Source organism: Oncorhynchus keta, chromosome 36, assembly GCF_023373465.1.
Source record: "Oncorhynchus keta strain PuntledgeMale-10-30-2019 chromosome 36, Oket_V2, whole genome shotgun sequence".
Taxonomy (NCBI): Eukaryota; Metazoa; Chordata; class Actinopteri; order Salmoniformes; family Salmonidae; genus Oncorhynchus; species Oncorhynchus keta.
The window spans coordinates 2,287,747-2,306,886 of NC_068456.1; the positions used below are offsets into that span (position 1 = coordinate 2,287,747).

Below are 19,140 nucleotides of genomic sequence, written 5' to 3' on the forward strand. Positions count from 1 at the left end.
AGCCTGCACAACCCTACCTGGCTAGATACTCCCCGTCGCCAGGCCAGTGCGGCGAGGTGGAACAGACCGCACTGAGCTGTGCTGGCAAACCGGGGATACTGTGCGCAGGGCTGGTGCCATGTACCCAGGCCCAAGGAGACACACTGGAGACCAGATACGCTGAGCCGGCTTCATGGCACCTGGCTCGATGCCCACTCTAGCCCGTCCGATACGAGGCGCTGCTATTTAACGCACCGGGCTATGCCTGCGCACCGGGGACACCGTGCGCCTCACGGCATAACACGGTACCTGCCCGGTCCACCTCTCTCCACGGTAAGCACGGGGAGTTGGCTCAGGTATCCTACCTGACTTAGCCACTACCCGTGTGCCCCCCCCCCCAAGAAATGTTTGGGGCTGCTTCTCGTCTCTGTTGCGCTGCTGTGCCAACTCCTCAACAAAATGCCGCCGCTCTGCTTTGGCTGCCTCCAGCTCTTCCCTGGGGCGGCGATATTCCCCAGCCTGTGCCCAGGGTCCCTTGCCTTCCAGAATCTCCTCCCATGTTCAGGAGTCCTGAGATCGCTGCTGCCCGATACCACGCTGCTTGGTCCTTGGTTGGTGGGTGATTCTGTAACGGCTTTCTTCTTCCTCTTCTGAGGAGGAGTAGTAGGAAGGATCAAAGTGTTACGGCTTCTATGAATGGTGGGTGGAGGAGTCAAGCGCAGAGAGCAGGTTAGTTCCGTACGTGGATCTTTATTCCAATGACAGCGAAAAAATGGACATGCCAAAACACAAGGGCGCATGAAACAACCCGTCCAAACAAACAGGACTAAAACTGTCCGGAAAAATAAAGACCACAAAATAAACCAAAACCATAAAACAGAGAACAAGCCCGCACAATAGCCAGCGGGCCTAGTGCCCTTAGATAGCCTACAAACAAAACTAAACTCAAAACAGGTGTAACCAATTAGACCAAACTAACAGAAACAAAAGGAAAGGGAATCGATGGCAGCTAGTAGGCCAGCAACGACGACCGCCGAGCACCGCCCGAACAGGAAGGGGCACCATCTTCGGCGGGATTCGTGACACGGAGGACCAAAATGCAGCGTGGTATGTATCCATAACGTAATTTAATGAGAATGAATACAGAATACAAAAAGAACAAGAGAAACCAAATGAAAACCAAAACAGTCCCGAATGGTGCAAACACTGAAACGGAAAATAATCACCCACGAAACACAGGTGGGAAAAGGTTACCTAAGTATGATTCTCAATCAGAGACAACTAACGACACCTGCCTCTGATTGAGAACCATACCAGGCCAAACACAAAAACACCACATAGAAAAAGGAACATAGACTACCCACCCATCTCACGCCCTGACCATATTAAAACAAAGACCTAACAAAAGAACTAAGGTCTGAACGTGACATTCACTGTACTTGTGCACGTGACATTAAAACGTGAAACCTTGAAACAAAGAGCTAACAGAGGGGACTAGGCTAAGCCTTCATTAGAAAACACAGGGCTTAATTGTACTCTAAATTACTGCTCTGAATTGAAGGGATTAGAGGAGCCTCCATTGAGTCTGAAATAGATTAGTGCTAGGCTGTGTCCCAAATGGCACCCTATTCACTATGCAATGCCCTACTTTTGACCAGGGCCATTTTGACCAGGGCCATAATATAGGCAATAGGGTGCCGTTTGGATCTACTCTCCCAGACCCCAGCTGCACTCAACTGTATCGCTGTACAAATGTGGGTAGTGGGTTTCTAGGTCTAAATATACTCATATACAATGCACATATGGATGGTAGACTTACAGTACCAGTCAAAAGTTTGGACACAGGTTCTTCTTTATTTGTACTATTTCTACATTGTAGACTAATAGTGAAGATATCAAAACTATGAAATAACACATACGGAATCATGTAGTGACCAAAAAAGTGTTAAATCAAAATATATTTTATATCTGAGATTGTTCAAAGTAGCACCCTTTGCCTTGATGACAGCTTCGCAAACTTTTGGCATTTTGTCAACTAGCTTCATGAGGTAGTCACCGGAAATGCATTTCAATTAACAGGTGTGCCTTGTTAATTTGTGGAATTTCTTACCTTCTTAATGCATTTGAGCCAATCAGTTGTGTTGTGACAAGGTAGGGGTGGTATACAGAAGATATCCCTATTTGGTAAAAGACCAAATCCATATTATGGCAAGAACATCTCAAATAAACAAAGATAAACGACAGTCCATCATTACTTTAAGACATGAAGGTAATGCAGCCGTATTCATCGACCTGGCCAAGGCTTTCGACTCTGTCAATCACCACATTCTTATTAGCAGACTCGACAGCCTTAGTTTCTCAAATGATTGCCTCGCCTGGTTCACTAACTACTTCTCAGATAAGAGTTCAGTGTGTCAAGCCTGTTGTTCGGACCTCTGGCAGTCTCTATAGGGGTGCCACAGGGTTAAATTCTCGGGCTCTCTTTTCTCTGTATTCATCAATGATGTTGCTCTTGGTGATTCTCTGATCCAACTCTACGCAGACGACACCATTCTGTATACTTCTGGCCCCTCTTTGGACACTGTGTTAACTAACCTCCAGACGAGCTTCAATGCCATACAACTCTCCTTCCGTGGCCTCCAACTACTCTTAAATGTAAGTAAAACTAAATGCATGCTATTCAATCGATCACTGCCCACACCTGCCCGCCTGTCCAGCATCACTACTCTGGACGGCTCTGACTTAGAATAAGTGGACAACTTCAAATACCTAGGTGTCTGGTTAGACTGTAAACTCTCCTTCCAGACTCACATTAAGCATCTCCAATCCAAAATTAAATCTAGAATCGGCTTCCTATATCGCAACAAATCATCCTTCACTCATGCTGCCAAACATGCCCTCGTAAAACTGACCATCCTACCGATCCTCGACTTCGGCGATGTCATCTATAAAATAGCCTCCAACACTCTACTCAACAAATTGGATGCAGCCTATCACAGTGCCATCCGTTTTGTCACCAAAGCCCCATACACTACCCACCACTGCGACCTGTACGCTCTCGTTGGTTGGGCCTCGCTTCATACTCTTCGCCAAACCCACTGGCGACAGGTTATCTACAAGTCTCTGCTAGGTAAAGCCCTGCCTTATCTCAGCTCACTGGTCACCATAGCAGCACCCACTCGTAGCACGCGCTCCAGCAGGTATATCTCACTGGTTACCCCCAAAGCCAATTCCTCCTTTGGCCGCCTCTCATTCCAGTTCTCTGCTGCCAATGACTGGAACGAACTTCAAAAATCACTGAAGCTGGAGACTCATATCTCCCTCACTAGCTTTAAGCACCAGCTGTCAGAGCAGCTCACAGTTCACTGCACCTGTACATAACCCATCTATCTACCTCATTCCCAAACTGTATTTATTTATTTATCTTTCTCCTTTGCACCCCAGTATCTCTACTTGCACATTCATCTTCTTCTTCTGCATATCTGCCTTTCCAGTGTTTAATTTCTATATTGTAATTACTTCGTCACCATGGCCTATTGATTTCCTTAACTCCCTTATCTTACTGTATATATACTTTTTGTTTTATTTTTTGTACTGTATTATTGACTGTATGTTTTGTTTATTCCATGTGTTACTCTGTGTTGTTGTATGTGTCAAATTGCTATGCTTTATCTTGGCCAGGTCGCAGTTGCAAATGAGAACTTGTTCTCAACTAGCCTACCTGGTTAAATAAAGGTGAAATTAAAACAAATTTGAAAAATAGTGTCATGACTCTCCTGTGAATATATCTGAAGGATCAGGTTACAGTGGGTCCACTCTGCAGCGCCCTCTCTCTCCTGCAGAAGGGGAGAGGAGTGAAGTTGGCCGTTTTATGATGGTTGTAAATACCTGCAGGAACTCTCTCTCTCTCCCGCTCTGCAAATGGAAGTTAAAAATATCTTTGTTACAACAGAGAGATTTTGTAGGACTGTGACATCCAAGATTGATGAATATTGAAACAGTATTTCTATAATCCAAACAGTTGGAACGGTCCGTGGGCACTGAAAGAACAATTATTTCAGATCAGATGGTGTTTTGGGATCTCATTAAGGACGGTTTAACAACATAGCTGTATTTCTGAATGTGTATACGTATTTCCCATTTATCAGATTTACATCTAAATGTTGTGGAACTTATATGATTAAATATGAAAATATCTGTGAGAAGATGAAATGTGATGTTAGCCTTTCTAAATTATAATTATTTTTCATATAAAAGCTCTACCCAGTCAGTGACCACAACCATGTGAGCACAGACATTATGTAGGCGTCATGGAATGCCCCTTTTGCCAGAGTGCATAAAACCCTTTGTGAAGAATTAACATATCAGACGAAGCAGACGTCACGAATGGTCCGACTCTATGAGACCAGAAAACACGGAGTGTAGTTGCACGTTGAAATGGTTAGAAACTCTGAAACTCTCTCAAAGAAGAAGACTACACGTGAACATTCAGTCTGCAGCTGTTTAAGTACTTTAGTCTAGTAAACTCGACTGAGAACCACTGGGTGGTACTTTAAAGATCCATTCTAACGAACACTTCCTCTGGAAGATCCGTTCTCACAGACACTTCGAAACTAAAAAGCTTCAACTACAAAAGCCATTGTGACCTTTGGGGACAAACCAGAGACTTCTGTCGAACTACTCTCCCCAGATGGACCAGCGATTTCAACAGAGACAATGAAGACATACAATCGTAAATATTTACAAGCATTTCAAAATCCGAATGAGTGGTTGTTGGGGTGCTAAATATCCATATTTACGATGAGCATATTATTCAACTGTAGGTAAAGTCCTTTGTCTCTTCTCTGGCTCTTTCTTACATGCCCCTCCCTTTTCATTTTTTTAACAAGCCATCATATCGGGTTATTCCACTAGGGACTTTTCATTGCATTGTGTAGTAAACAATGTGTAAGCTATCCTGTTTGTGTAATTGCGTGATTATTTAGTTAGTCCATAAATAATTTAGGCCAATAGAATTGCTGCAAAGAAACCACTACTCAAGGACATCAATAATAAGAAGAGACTTGCTTGGGCCAAGAAACAATGAACATTAGATGGGCAATGAACATTAGACCATGGAAATATGTCCAAATTTGAGATTTTTGGTTCCAACCGCCATGTCCTTGTGTGATGCAGAGTAGGTGAACGGATGATCTCCACATGTGTGGTTCGCACCGTGAAGCATGGAGGAGGAGGTGTGATGGTGTTTTGCTGGTGACACTGTCTGTGATTTACATAGAATTCAAGGCACACTTAACCAGCATGGTTACCACAGCATTCTGCAGTGATACGCCATCCCAGCTAGTTTGCGCTTGGAGAGACTATCATTTGTTTTTCAACAGAACAATGACCCAAAACACACCTCCAGGCTGTGTAAGAACTATTTGATCAAGAAGGAGAGTGATGGAGTGCTGCATCGGATGACCTGGCCTCCAAAATCACCTGACCTCAACTCATTTGAGATGAGTTGGACAGGAGAGTGAAGGAAAAGCAGCTAGCAAGTGCTCAGGATATGTGGGAACTCCTCCAAGATATATATATATATATATATATATATATATATATATATATAATATAATATAATATAATATTATTATTATTATTATTATATTATTATTATTATTATATATATATATATTTTTAATCTTCTTCAGGCTAGGGTCCTTTTTTCTCAGTTTCCGCCTGACTGACGTGCCCAAAGTAAAATGCCTGTTGTTCAGGCCCTGAAGCCAGGATATGCATATAATTGGTACCATTGGAAAGAAAACAATCTGACATTTAGGGAAATGTTAAAATAAATAGGAGACTAGATATGGTAGTAGACAATCCAGAGACAAACCAGAATTAGATTTTTTTGAGAGCCCATGCTCTCTTACAGTGGAAAGTATAGGGAAATAATTAAATCTACCTCCCAGTATGCAATTCCTATGGCTTCCACTGGGTGTCAGAACTCAATGTTCAAGGTTTCAGGCTTGTTTCCTCCAAAATGGGACCCTTTGGATGACAAATCAGAGGAAGAATTTCAAAAAGTAAGTGAATATTTGAAATTGCGATTTGTGAATTTATGAAACCTGTGCCGGTGGAGAAATATTTTGACTGGTGGCTTTCCCTCTCTTCCCCTCTCTTATCAAACTGAAATTACTACTATAGTTATCTAATCAGTGTTTTCACCCTGGAATCTGTGCCCATGTAATAACTGACTCCCAGCAGTGCATCAGAGAGGACATGCATCAGAGTATGTTGTGTAGCTATAGTGAGCAGTGAGGGGAAGAGCAGGGCTGTGCTGGGAAGGGCATCGGTCTCCAGACCCACGAGACCCAAACACCATGAGTCTCTCTATTTGGACCCCCGGCCAACCCTCACCCTTGTTCTAACAGAAGCCTCATCCATCCACCAGCCAACCTCAAAGGGCCTAAGCGATTAGCCCTCAGAAAGACCTGTTTGATAGGATGCTCTATCAACACCCTCTTGTCCACAGTGTGTAGGACAAGTGCAAAAATACATGCACACCACCATAGACACGCACACTCAGAGACGTGTGCATACAGTGCCTTCGGAAAATATTCAGACACCTTGACTTTTTCCATATTTTGTTACGTTACAGCCATATTCTAAACTTGATTCAATCATTTTTCCCCCTCATCAATCAACACACTATACCCCATAATGACAAAGCAAAAACAGGTTTCTATACATTTTTACTCATTTATAAAATTCAGTTACTTTGTTGAAGCACTTTTGGCAGCGATTACAGCCTTGAGTCTTCTTGGGTATGCTTTGCACAAGCTTTGCACACCTGTATTTGGTGAGTTTCTCCCATTCTTCTCTGCAGATTCTATCAACCTCTGTCAGTTTAGATGGGGAGCTTTGCTGCACAGCTATTTTCAGGTCTTTCCAAAGATGTCCGATAGGGTTCAAGTCCGGGCTCTGGCTGGGCCACTCAAGGACATTCTGAGACTTCTCCCGAAGCCACTCCTGCGTTGTCTTAGCTGTGTGCTTAGGGTCATTGTCCTGTTGGAAGGTGAACTTTCGCCCCAGTCTGAGGTCCTGAGCGCTCTGGAGCAAGTTTTCATCAAGGATCTTTCTGTACTTTGCTCTGTTCATCATTCCCTGATGCTGCCACCACCTTGCTTCACTGTAGGGATGGTGCCAGGTTTCCTCCAAACGCTTAGCATTCAGGCCAGAGTTCAACCTTGGTTTCATTAGACCAAAGAATCTTGTTTCTCATGGTCTGATAGTCTTTAGGTGCCATTTGGCAAACTCCAAGCGGGCTGCCATGTGCCTTTTTACTGAGGAGTGGCTTCCATCTGGCCACTCTACCGTAAAGGCCTGATCGGTGGAGTGCTGCAGAAATGTTTTTCCTTTTGGAAGGTTCTCCCAGCTCTGTCAGAATGAACATCAGGTTATTGGTCACCTCCCTGACCAAGGCCCTTCTCCCCCGATTGCTGAGAATGCTCTAGGACGAGTAGTGGTGGTTCTAAACTTCTTCAATATAAGAATGATGGAGGCCGCTGTGTTCTTGGGGACCTTCAATGCTTGCAGACATTTTTTGGTAACCTTCCCCAGATCTGTGCCTCGAGTCAATCCTGTCTTGGAATTCTACGGACAATTCCTTCGACCTTGTGGCTTGTTTTTTTCCCTGACGTGCCCTGTCAACTGTGGGACCTTATACAGACAGGTGTGTGCCTTTCCATATCATGTCCAATCAATCGAATGTACCACAGGTGGACTCCAATCAAGTTGTAGAAACATCTCAAGGATGGTCAATGGAAACAGGATGCACCAGAGCTCAATTGAGTCTCATAACAAAGGGTCTGAATACCTATGTAAATAAGGTTTTTCTGCTTTTTTATTTTTAATACATTTGGAGAAAAAAAATCTCTAAACCTGTTTTTGCTTTGTAATTAGGGGGTGTTGTGTGTAGATTGCTGAGGATTTTTAATTGATTTCATCCATTTTAGAATAGGGCTGTAATGTAAAAAATGTGGAAAAAGTCAAGGGGTCTGAATAATTTCTGAAAGCACTGTACACGTACAACCTTTGACCTCCTGAACCATCGAGTAGCCTGTTTGATATAGGGTGACCTATAAACATGTTCTCGCACACACCTGTGTCAAGGAAAAGTGGACTATATACAACTACCACTCAGAGCGTATGCACATACTGTACATGCATGAGCTCATACAAAAGTTAATAAATACACTTAATACTCTCCTGTCTCTCTCACTCCTGAATTCTCATGTCTCTCTCACTTGCACATACACAAGTATAGAACTTCAGGTCAGGTACACATATTGAATATTTTATTTGACTAGGCAAGTCAGTTAAGAGAAAATTCGTATTTACAATGACAGCCTACACTGGCAAAACCCAGACGACGCTGAGCCAATTGTGCCCTGCCCTATGGGACTCCCAATCACGGCCAGTTGTGATACAGCCTGGATTTGAACCAGGATGTCTGTAGTGATGCCTCTAGTACTGAGTTGCAATGCTTTTGACCACTGCGCCACTCGGGAGACCCATAAAAGTCCATTTTTAATTAGAAGAAAAAATGTTCACCATATTTAATAATGATTAACACATAAAATAATTATTGAGTTCTTTGAATTGACAATCGTGACCTGGAAGATCATCTAGTTTATTCTGGGTTATGACAACTGGTAGTTCATGTTTAACTTGTTTTTATCTCTGTCAGTGAGTCAGTCTACGCTTTTATTGCAGCGATAAATCACTTTTAATTAAAGGACATAAAAGCATTTTCCTTCAGGTCAGACGAGGGCCTCAAACATAATGTTTCTTTGGGATAACAGGCTGTCCTTCAGTAATAGGAGCAGAGCCAAGGCAGCAAACGCCACAGCCTCATTGACGTGTGTGTGTGTGTGTGTGTGTGTGTGTGTGTGTGTGTGTGTGTGTGTGTGTGTGTGTGTGTGTGTGTGTGTGTGTGTGTGTGTGTGTGTGTGTGTGTGTGTGTGTGTGTGTGTGTGTGTGTGTGTGTGTGTGTGTGTGTGTGTGTGTGTGTGTGTGTGTGTGTGTGTGTGTGTGTGTGTGTGTGTGTGTGTGTGTGTGTGTGTGTGTGTACGAGCATGCCCGTGTGTTCTGTGTTGCTCCATTACTCTGCAATCTAATGCTCATCTGCTTCTTCTGTGCTAAGGAGCTACAGGACAAACCTAGCCTTGACCACACAGTCAAAACCACCCAACCAACACGTTGAAGGGAAACAGTGGAACCATCTGGGCATTGCCTTATCCAGCTGCTTTCTAAAAAGCCATCAGTTGTTTTTAAAGGCCATCATGTGGGAAAAGGGAAATACGTTCTGATATATCAACTGAGTTCCTGAGAAACAAAGCCTTTTCACCAGGAGGGCTTCACCCCCAGGACTAAATAAGGATGCTGCTTGTATCAGAAGTGCAGCTGGACAGAGTTCCCTTGGTTTTCATACTGAAACACAAGAGGGCTGCTGTGGTTTGGTTATGTGACAGGAACATATTGTGACAGGACTGGTTATGTGACAGGACTGTGTGCTCTCTTTCTCTGCGGCCGACATGAGTAAGTCACTTAAGTATGTTAACCCTCGCAAGGCTGCAGGCCCAGACGACATCCCAAGCCCTGTCCTCAGAGCATGTGCAGACCAGCCGGCTGGTGTTTAAGGACATATTTAATTTCTCCATATCCCAGTCTGTTGTGTCCACTTGCTTCAAGATGTCCACCATTGTTCCTGTACCCAAGAAAGCAAAGGTAACTGAACTAAATGACTATCGCCCTGTAGATCTCTCTTCTGTCATCATGAAGTGCTTTGAGAGGCTAGTTAAGGGCCTACATCACCTCCACCTTACCCGACAACCTAGACCCATTACAATTCGCATAGAGCCCCAACTGGATACACAGACGACGCAATCGCACTGCACACTGCCCTATCCCACCTCAACAAGAGAAATAACTATGTAAGAATGCTGTTCATCGACTACAGCTCAGCCTTCAACACCATAGTAGCCACCAAGCTCATCACTAAGCTCAGGGCCCTGGGTCTGAACCCCTCCCTGTGCAACTGGGTCCTTGACTTCCTGATGGGCCGACCCCAAGTGGTTAAGGTGGGCAACAACACCTCAGCCACGCTGATCTTCAACACGGGGGCCCCACAGGGGTGTGTACCCAGCCCCCTCTTGATTGTGGACTACAGGAGACAGCAGACAGAGCACACCCCATCCACATAGACGGGGCGGGGCAGCTGTGGAGAGGGTCAAAAGCTTCAAGTTCATTGGCATGCACATCACTGACGACCTGAAATGGTCCCTTCACACAGACATTGTGGTGAAGAAGGCGCAACAGCTCCAAGCAGGCTGGCATGTGCCTTATACTGAGGAGTGGCTTCCGTCTGGCCACTCTGCCATAAAAGCCTGATTGGTGGAGTGCTGAGAGAGATGGTTGCACTGTCAACTATGGGACCTTATATAGACAGGTGTGTGTCTTTCCAAATCATATCCAATCAATAGTTATGTAAATAAGGTACAGTGGGGCAAAAAAAGTATTTAGTTAGCCACCAATTGTGTAAGTTCTCCTACTTAAAAAGATGAGAGGCCTGTAATTTCCATCATAGGTACACTTCAACTATGACAGACAAAATGAGAGAAAAAAAATCCAGAAAATCACATTGTAGGATTTTTAATGAATTTATTTGCAAATTATGGTGGAAAATAAGTATTTGGTCAATAACAAAAGTTTATCTCAATACTTTGTTATATACCCTTTGTTGGAAATGACAGAGGTCAAACGTTTTCTGTAAGTTTTTCAGAAGGTTTTTGGCCCATTCCTCTATGCAGATCTCCTCTAGAGCAGTGATGATTTGGGGCTGTTGCTGGGCAACACGGACTTTCAACTCCCTCCAAAGATTTCCTATGGGATTGAGATCTGGAGACTGGCTAGGCCACTCCAGGACCTTGAAATGCTTCTTACGAAGCCACTCCTTTGTTGCCCGGGTCGGTGTGTTTGGGATCATTGTCATGCTGAAAGACCCAGCCACGTTTCATCTTCAATGCCCTTGCTGATGGAAGGAGGTTTTCACTCAAAATCTCACGATACATGGCCCCATTCATTCCTTCCTTTACACGGATCAGTCATCCTGGTCCCTTTGCAGAAAAACAGCCCCAAAGCATGATGTTTCCACCCCCATGCTTCACAGGAGGTATGGTGTTCTTTGGATGCAACTCAGCATTCTTTGTCCTCCAAACACAACGAGTTGAGTTTTTACCAAAAAGTTATATTTTGGTTTCATCTGACCATGACATTCTCCCAATCTTCTTCTGGATCATCCAAATGCTCTCTAGCAAACTTCAGACGGGCCTGGACATGTACTGGCTTAAGCAGGGGGACACGTCTGGCACTGCAGGATTTGAGTCCCTGGCGGCATTGGTGTGTTACTGATGGTAGGCTTTGTTACTTTGGTCCCAGCTCTCTGCAGGTCATTCACTAGGTCCCCCCGTGTGGTTCTGGGATTTTTGCTCACTGTTCTTGTGATCATTTTGAACCCACGGGGTGAGATCTTGCGTGGAGCCCCAGATCGAGGGAGATTATCAGTGGTCTTGTATGTCTTCCATTTCCTAATAATTGCTCCCACAGTTGATTTCTTCAAACCAAGCTGCTTACCTATTGCAGATTCAGTCTTCCCAGCCTGGTGCAGGTCTACAATTTTGTTTCTGGTGTCCTTTGACAGCTCTTTGGTCTTGGCCATGGTGGAGTTTGGAGTGTGACTGAGGCTGTGGACAGGTGTCTTTTATACTGATAACAAGTTCAAACAGGTGCCATTAATACAGGTAACGAGTGGAGGACAGAGGGGCCTCTTAAAGAAGAAGTTACAGGTCTGTGAGAGCCTGAAATCTTGCTTGTTTGTAGGTGACCAAATAGTTATTTTCCACCATAATTTGCAAATAAATTCATTAAAAATCCTACAATGTGATTCTCTGGATTTTTGACTTCTCATTTTGTCTGTCATAGTTGAAGTGTACCTATGATGAAAATTACAGGCCTCTCTCATCTTTTTAAGTGGGAGAACTTGCACAATTGGTGGCTGACTAAATACTTTTTTGCCCCACTGTATGTGTTTTTTATTTGTAATACATTTGCAAACATTTCTAAAAACCTGTTGTTGCTTTGTCATTATGGGGTATTGTGTGTATATATTGATGATGAAATTAATTTAATACATTTTTGAATAAGGCAGAAATGTAACAAAATGTGGAAAAAGCCAAGGGGTCTGAATACTTTCCGAATGCACTGTATGTATGTATATATATTGCTCGTTCCGATATTCCTTCATTTCTTTATCTTTACTTTTTGGATTATGTGCGTATTGTTTTGTATTACTAGGTATTATTACTGCACTGTTGGAGCTAGAAACACAAGTATTTCGCTGCACCTGTGACAACATCTGCAAATCTTTATACACGACCAATAAACTTTGATTTGTTTTAGTTAGAGATCTCTGAGTACTAAGAGGCCTTAAAACGGCAAAGGGTTTGGGTTTTTGGGGCAGTTGAGAAAAACATGAATTAATAATGTGTCGAAACAAGACACTGTTAATCTAGAACGTTAAATAATGATATGTGGCTGTAAGGTGAGTTTCACTCCTCAGTCATTTCGACGCACAAAAGCCTTTTGAGGGGTTTGTGGGAAAAGTGAGTGTTACACAACGGAGAAAAGAAACAAGAAACACATATCAAGTTTCCTTTTGAATGGGAGGGAGGCAACAAAGAACAAGTTACCCACAAGGTATAGAAACATTTTCTCATCTCGTACAAACCTTACCTGACATTCTATATTGAGGCTTTTATGTGGCTTTTTAATTTTGGTAGACTGCTTTGAGACATAACAATCCACCAGTGTTGCATACCTGAAACTTGTGGGCTGTATTTAACGTCCATGAGGAGAATCTTGCACATGTTCAGAGCATGGTTAAGGGTCTGTTCAAAAGGGTGCAAACGTTGCAAAACGGTTGGATAGAAATGCATTTTTTGTAACAGATATGATTTTCTGTCATGATGACCCGGGCACCATGTCAACTATATTCATACATTTTGTATCTGCAACATTTAACATCTATTCCGAATGTTCCACCTCAAGGAACACAACCCCAAGTGTAGGGGACATGTAGTAACACTCACACTTGATGTTGAAAGAAGCGTTAGTAGAGTGGGCCTCCTCTCCTGTGACCGTGTTGGTGGCCACGCACTCAAAGTTGCCAGCGTCCACTCTCCGGTCCACCGCCGTGAACTTGAGGTTGCTGACCTCGCGGAACCGCCTCTCGGTGTCATCCAGAGGCTGACCGTTGTTTAGCCAGCCATACTGGATGTCTGCTGGGTCGCTGACCTCACAGCGGAGCATGGCACTGCGGCCATGCAATGCATCCTGGGATTTGGGCTCCTTGGTGAACTGGATAGGTGCTGCATGGATGCAAAGAACTGAGGGAAATAGAGGAGAGATGGGGAGGGGAGGGACAATGTGGGGAGGGAGAGAGAGATAATGTTGAAATTAGGTTACCACTGACCACAATAGTAACATTTTATTGCCGTTTCCATTAGTCACCATTGTACCACAACAAAATTTGGTCTTGAGCAATGAAGCCATTAAAAGGTTTGATTCGAGTCATTCAAGACATTTAAATGTTGTTTAATAGTAGGTCTTAATCCAGTGAATAAACATTGTCAGGAAACGGACAGCTGAATTGAAAACTGAAATGTATTGCTAAAATGTTGTAAGGATAATGACAGCCAAGAAAAGTAGATTCTCATTCCCGAATGTATTGGACAAATAATTCAAGCCCTTTCTATATGTTTTTTTCTTCTTCTGCAGTACAGGCTTGTCTCATGAAAGAGCTGTGTTTCATGAGAACAGAGGGAGAAGGAAAGAGAGACTTCTGACACACATCCTCTCCTTCCTCACGGTCATGTTCCATCAGCTCACAGACATACCGTGAGCACACACGCACTTAACTCCCAGCACTGTAGAGAAATATTTTCAGCCCTATTTACTAATGTCTCCATGATTTGAGGAGCAGTGAAAAGGATGGGAATAAATACAAGGCTTGTCCACAGTTGACCTATATCAAAATGTGACAGACTAAATTTGACCATAGGACTAACAGTGAGAAATAAGGGATGGGGCGGGTGGCATTTTACAGGGCTCTGGTCAAAATAAGTGCACTACGTAGGGAATAGAGTGCCATTTGGGATGCAACCCAGGCCTCTCAGTAGGCCTACACTAAATCATGTCCCACCGAGTGTTGTTATGAGTTTTCACGTCATGGTCTGTGGCAAAGTGTATTATCAAAGTGAAAGGTCCACTGGCAGAGTTGACGTAAACTTAAAATACACCTAGTTGAGTGTGTGTGTGGTTTCTCTGTTCATCATGGACTGGGCTCATGTGGGTTAAAGGGCTTTTGTATTGGTCCGATGCGAGATGATTAAGTAACTTTGCTTATATGTGATCTGTATTCCTATGTGAAAACCATAGATTTTATTTCAATTGACTGATTTCCTTTCAACTCAGTAAAATCTTAGAAACTGTTGCATGTTGTGTTTATATTTCTCTTCAGCATATAACAGGCTGCTGTTTAAAGTTGCCCCAGCGTGAGCTGCAATGCGGCCTCTATAATGCTTCTGTCAGGGTTGAAGCCAAGGAGAATCTTTCAGGAGGATTAAATCAAGATGAGCTGAGGTAATCTCCCATCCCATCCCCACCTCCTCACCTGGCCTCCCTCATCTCCCCTCAGTCCGGCCTTTGTCTCCTTGCAGCTGGCCGTGGGAGGCAGAAAAAAAACACAGGTGAGCACTGCCAAGTCCACTAGTTGGTGGGGGAAGGTGGAAGAAGTGGGAACACCTAGTAAGGTGACAGGGCTGCTAGAGTTACCTTGTATACAGAGTGACTGAAGCAGAGTTAATTTAGTTTATTTAACCAGGTAAGTTTTTTTTTTTTTTTTTTACCTTTATTTTACTAGGCAAGTCAGTTAAGAACAAATTCTTATTTTCAATGACGGCCTAGGAACAGTGGGTTAACTGTTCAGGGGCAGAACAACAGATTTGTACCTTGTCAGCTCGGGGATTCGAACTTGCAACCTTTCGGTTACTAGTCCAACGCTCTAACCACTAGGCTACACTAGGCTAGTTGACTGAGAACACATTCTCATTTACAGCAACAACCTGGGGAATAGTTACAGGGGAGAGGAGGGGGGATGAAAGAGCCAATTGTAAACTGGGGATGATTAGGTGACTGAGAGACAGATTGGGAATTTAGCCAGGACTCCGAAGTTAACACCCCTTCTCTGACGATAAGTGCCATGGGCCATCTCTGAACACAGAGAGTCAGGACATCCGTTTAACATCCCATCCAAAAGACAGCTTCCGGAAGCATCTGGTCTCCCATCCAGGGACCAACCAAGACCCTGCTTAGCTTCAGAAGCAAGCCAGCAGTGGGATGCAGGGTGGTGTGCTGCTGGCCCAGTGAGTGAGGGGGTCTCCTCCATAAAAATATAATGAATAGAATATCAATATAGTCTAGAAATAGAATTGTTATTCTATTATACAGTCGCCAGTGAACGTCTACACACCCCCTGCACAGGCTTCACATTTTGCTGCCTTAAAATTCAATAAAAAAAGGGATTTACATTTTTTTTGTTTGTTCCTACCAACCTACTCCACATTTTAAAAGTGAAAGAAAAAGTATACAACATTTTCCACAAAAATAAATAACAAAAGAGAATGTATTGACAGTGTATGTCTTCACAGCCTAAAATGAATACTTGATAGAATCACCTTTGGCAGCCATTACAGCTCAGCTGTGAATTATATTCTACCAACCTTGCACAACCATTAGGGCAAAATACACATGTCCATTGTTTTTGTCAAAATTGTTCAAGCTCAGTAAACTTGGTTGGGAATCAGTGATGGACAGCAATATTCAAATCAAATCCAATTGAATTTGTCATATGCGCCGAATGCTTACTTAACCAACAACACGGTTCAAGAAATAGAGATGTTTGGTTTTGTGGGTTATTGTCTATGTGTAGTTGCCTGTCAGTACTCGTGTCTCATAGCGTCACGGTTGTTTTGTATAGTTTGTTCAGTGTTTATTCTTCATTAAAAGAAGTATGTATTCTTATCACGCTGAGCCTTGGTCTCCTCGTTATGACGAACGTGACACCTTGGGATAGTTTTATATTTTAGTGAGACAATCACACAAATTGCAATGCCAAAGACACACTAGAATGCGGGGTGTGTAGACTTTCACTAGGCACTGTATTTCAATGGTCTTCTCTTATTTCTCAGGGAGAGGCTCTACCTCAGCCAAGAGGAGTAGCCTATCATGAAAAGGTGGTACAGTAGGTTAACCTTTCATTAATATACTAACCACTACACTGATGTACAGTGTCTTCAGAAAGCATTCATACCCCTTGACATATTGCACATTTTGTTGTGTTACAGCCTGAATTCAAAATGGATTAATTACACATTTAAAAATCGACACACAATACCTCATACTTCATTAAGTTTGCTGACGACAAAGTGAAAACATGTTAAGAAATGTTTGCAAATGTATTGACAATGAAATACATAAATATCTAATTTACATAAGTATTCACACCCCTGAGTCAATATTTTGTAGAAGCGCCTGTTTAAAAATATATATATATATATTTATTTAACTAGGCAAGTTAGTTAAGAACAAATTCTTATTTACAATGGCGGTTTACCCCGGCCCTAACCCGGACGAAGCTGGGCCACCTGTGCACCACCCTATGGGACTCACGATCACGGCAGTGCCTTAGACCGCTGCGCCACTTTGGTGCGATTGTAGATTTGATTCTTGTTGGGTAAGTATTTTTAAGAATGTTGCACACCTGGATTGTACAATATTTTCCCCATTATTATTTTAAAAATACTTCAAGCTCACAGTAATGTATTGTGTTGAATTTGCCCCAAATATAAGGCTTTGTATTCAAAAAGTTATTTCTTTGCAAAATTTCTTTGCAGTATTACTTAAGTGCCGTGTTGCAAAAAGGGTGCGTTTTGGAATATTTTTTATTCTGTAAAGGCTTCCTTTTCACTCTGTCATTTAGGTTAGTATTGTGGAGTAACTACAATGTTGTTGATCCATCCTCAGTTCTCATATAACAATAATCTTACTGATTTAAAATCCCTATTGTTCTCATGGTGAAATCCCTGAGTGGTTTCCTTCCTCTCCCGCAACTGAGTCAGGAAGGATTTATTTTATTTTACCTTTATTTAACTAGGCAAGTTAGTTAAGAACAAATTCTTATTTTCAATGACGGCCTAGGAACAGTGGGTTAACTGCCTGTTCAGGGGCAGAATGACAGATTTGTACCTTGTCAGGTCGGGGGTTTGAACTTGCAACCTTCCGGTTACTAGTCCAACCAACTCTCTAACCACTAGGCTACCCTGCCGCCCCAAGGATACCTGTATTGTTGTTGTCACGATCGTTTTGAAGGACGGACCAAGGGTTCCACATATTTATTACCGTGAAACTTGAACAAAAAACAATAAACATATCATGAAAGTTAAGCACAGAGGGCACATCAGCACTCAACAAAACAAAGCAGGTGGGAGAAAGGGCTTCCTAAATATGATCCCCAATTAGAGGCAACAATTACCAGCTGCCTCTAATTGAGAACCATACAACTCACCAACATAGAAATAAAATGCCTAGAACACCCCCCTAGTCACGCTCTGACCTAAACACCGTAGAGAACCAAGGGCTCTCTACTGTCAGGGCGTGACAGTACCCCCCCCTCCCAAAGGTGTGGACTCCGACCGCTAAACCTGAAACCAAATGGGGAGCATAGGGGGGTGACTAGTGTCGGTGGCGGCTCCGGCGCGGGTCGTAGCCCGCCGCCCAGACCATGGATCCGGCCATGGAGTTGGGCTGGATGCCGCGCCCGGACTGGGCACCGGCGCAGAGGAAGGCTCCTGCCAGGGAGCGGGACTGGACACCGTGCTTGGACTGGGCATCAGCGCAGGTTGCACCGGACTGATGACACACTCCTCAGGTCGAGTGCATGGAGCTGACACAGGACGTACCAGACTGGGGAGGCACACTGGAGGCCTGGTGCGTGGAGCCGGCACAGGTGGCACCAGACTGGTGACACGCACTTCAGGGCGAGTGCGGGGACCTGGCACAGGACGTACCGGACTGGGGAGGCACACTGGAGGCCTGGTGCGTGGAGCCGGCACAGGTGGCACCAGACTGGTGACACGCACTTCAGGGCGAGTGCGGGGACCTGGCACAGGACGTACCGGACTGGGGAGGCATACTGGAGGCCTGGTGCGTGGAGCCGGCGCAGGTTGCACCGGACTGATGACACACTCCTCAGGTCGAGTGCATGGAGCTGGCACAGGACGTACCGGACTGGGGAGGCACACTGGAGGCCTGGTGCGTGGAGCCGGCACAGGTGGCACCAGACTGGTGACACGCACTTCAGGGCGAGTGCGGGGAGCTGGCAGAGGACGTACCGGACTGGGGAGGCATACTGGAGGCCTGGTGCGTGGAGCCGGTACAGGTGGCACCGGACTGGTGACACGCACTTCCGGGAGGGTGCAGGGAGCTGGCCCAGGACTCACCAGACTGCTGACAGGATCCTCAGGTTGAATGATGTGCAGAACACACCTCCATAACATCTCTCTCCTCTCGCTCTCTCCCAACTTCTCCATTGCCTCCCTGACGGTCTCTGGCTCTTCAGGGTGAGTGCGGGGAGCTGGCACAGATGGCACCGGACTGATGACCCGCTCTTCAGGGCGAGTGCGAGGAACCGGCACAGGACGCTCCGGGCTAGAGGCACACTGGAGACCTGGTGCGTGGAGCCGGCGCAGATGGCACCGGACTGGTATCACGCTCTTCCAAACGGCTGCACTGCAGCATACTCCTAGCCAAAACCTCTCTGCGGTATCCCTCCTTGCACTCCTCCAGAGACTCCCATTCGGGCACTGACACTCTCCGATGCTCAGCCGTCCACCATCCTAAGCCTAATTAATAACTTCACCGTGCTCAAAGGGATATTTAGTGTCTGCTATATTTTTAGACATCTGCCAATCAGTGTCTTTCTTTGCAAGGCACTGAAAA

The 19,140-nt window shown here is 44.4% G+C and overlaps 1 pseudogene; it reads right to left on the reverse strand.

The window, feature by feature from the left end:
* Positions 1–19,140, reverse strand: part of LOC118369445 (inactive tyrosine-protein kinase 7-like) — a 195,689-nt pseudogene that overhangs the window by 79,015 nt on the left and 97,534 nt on the right.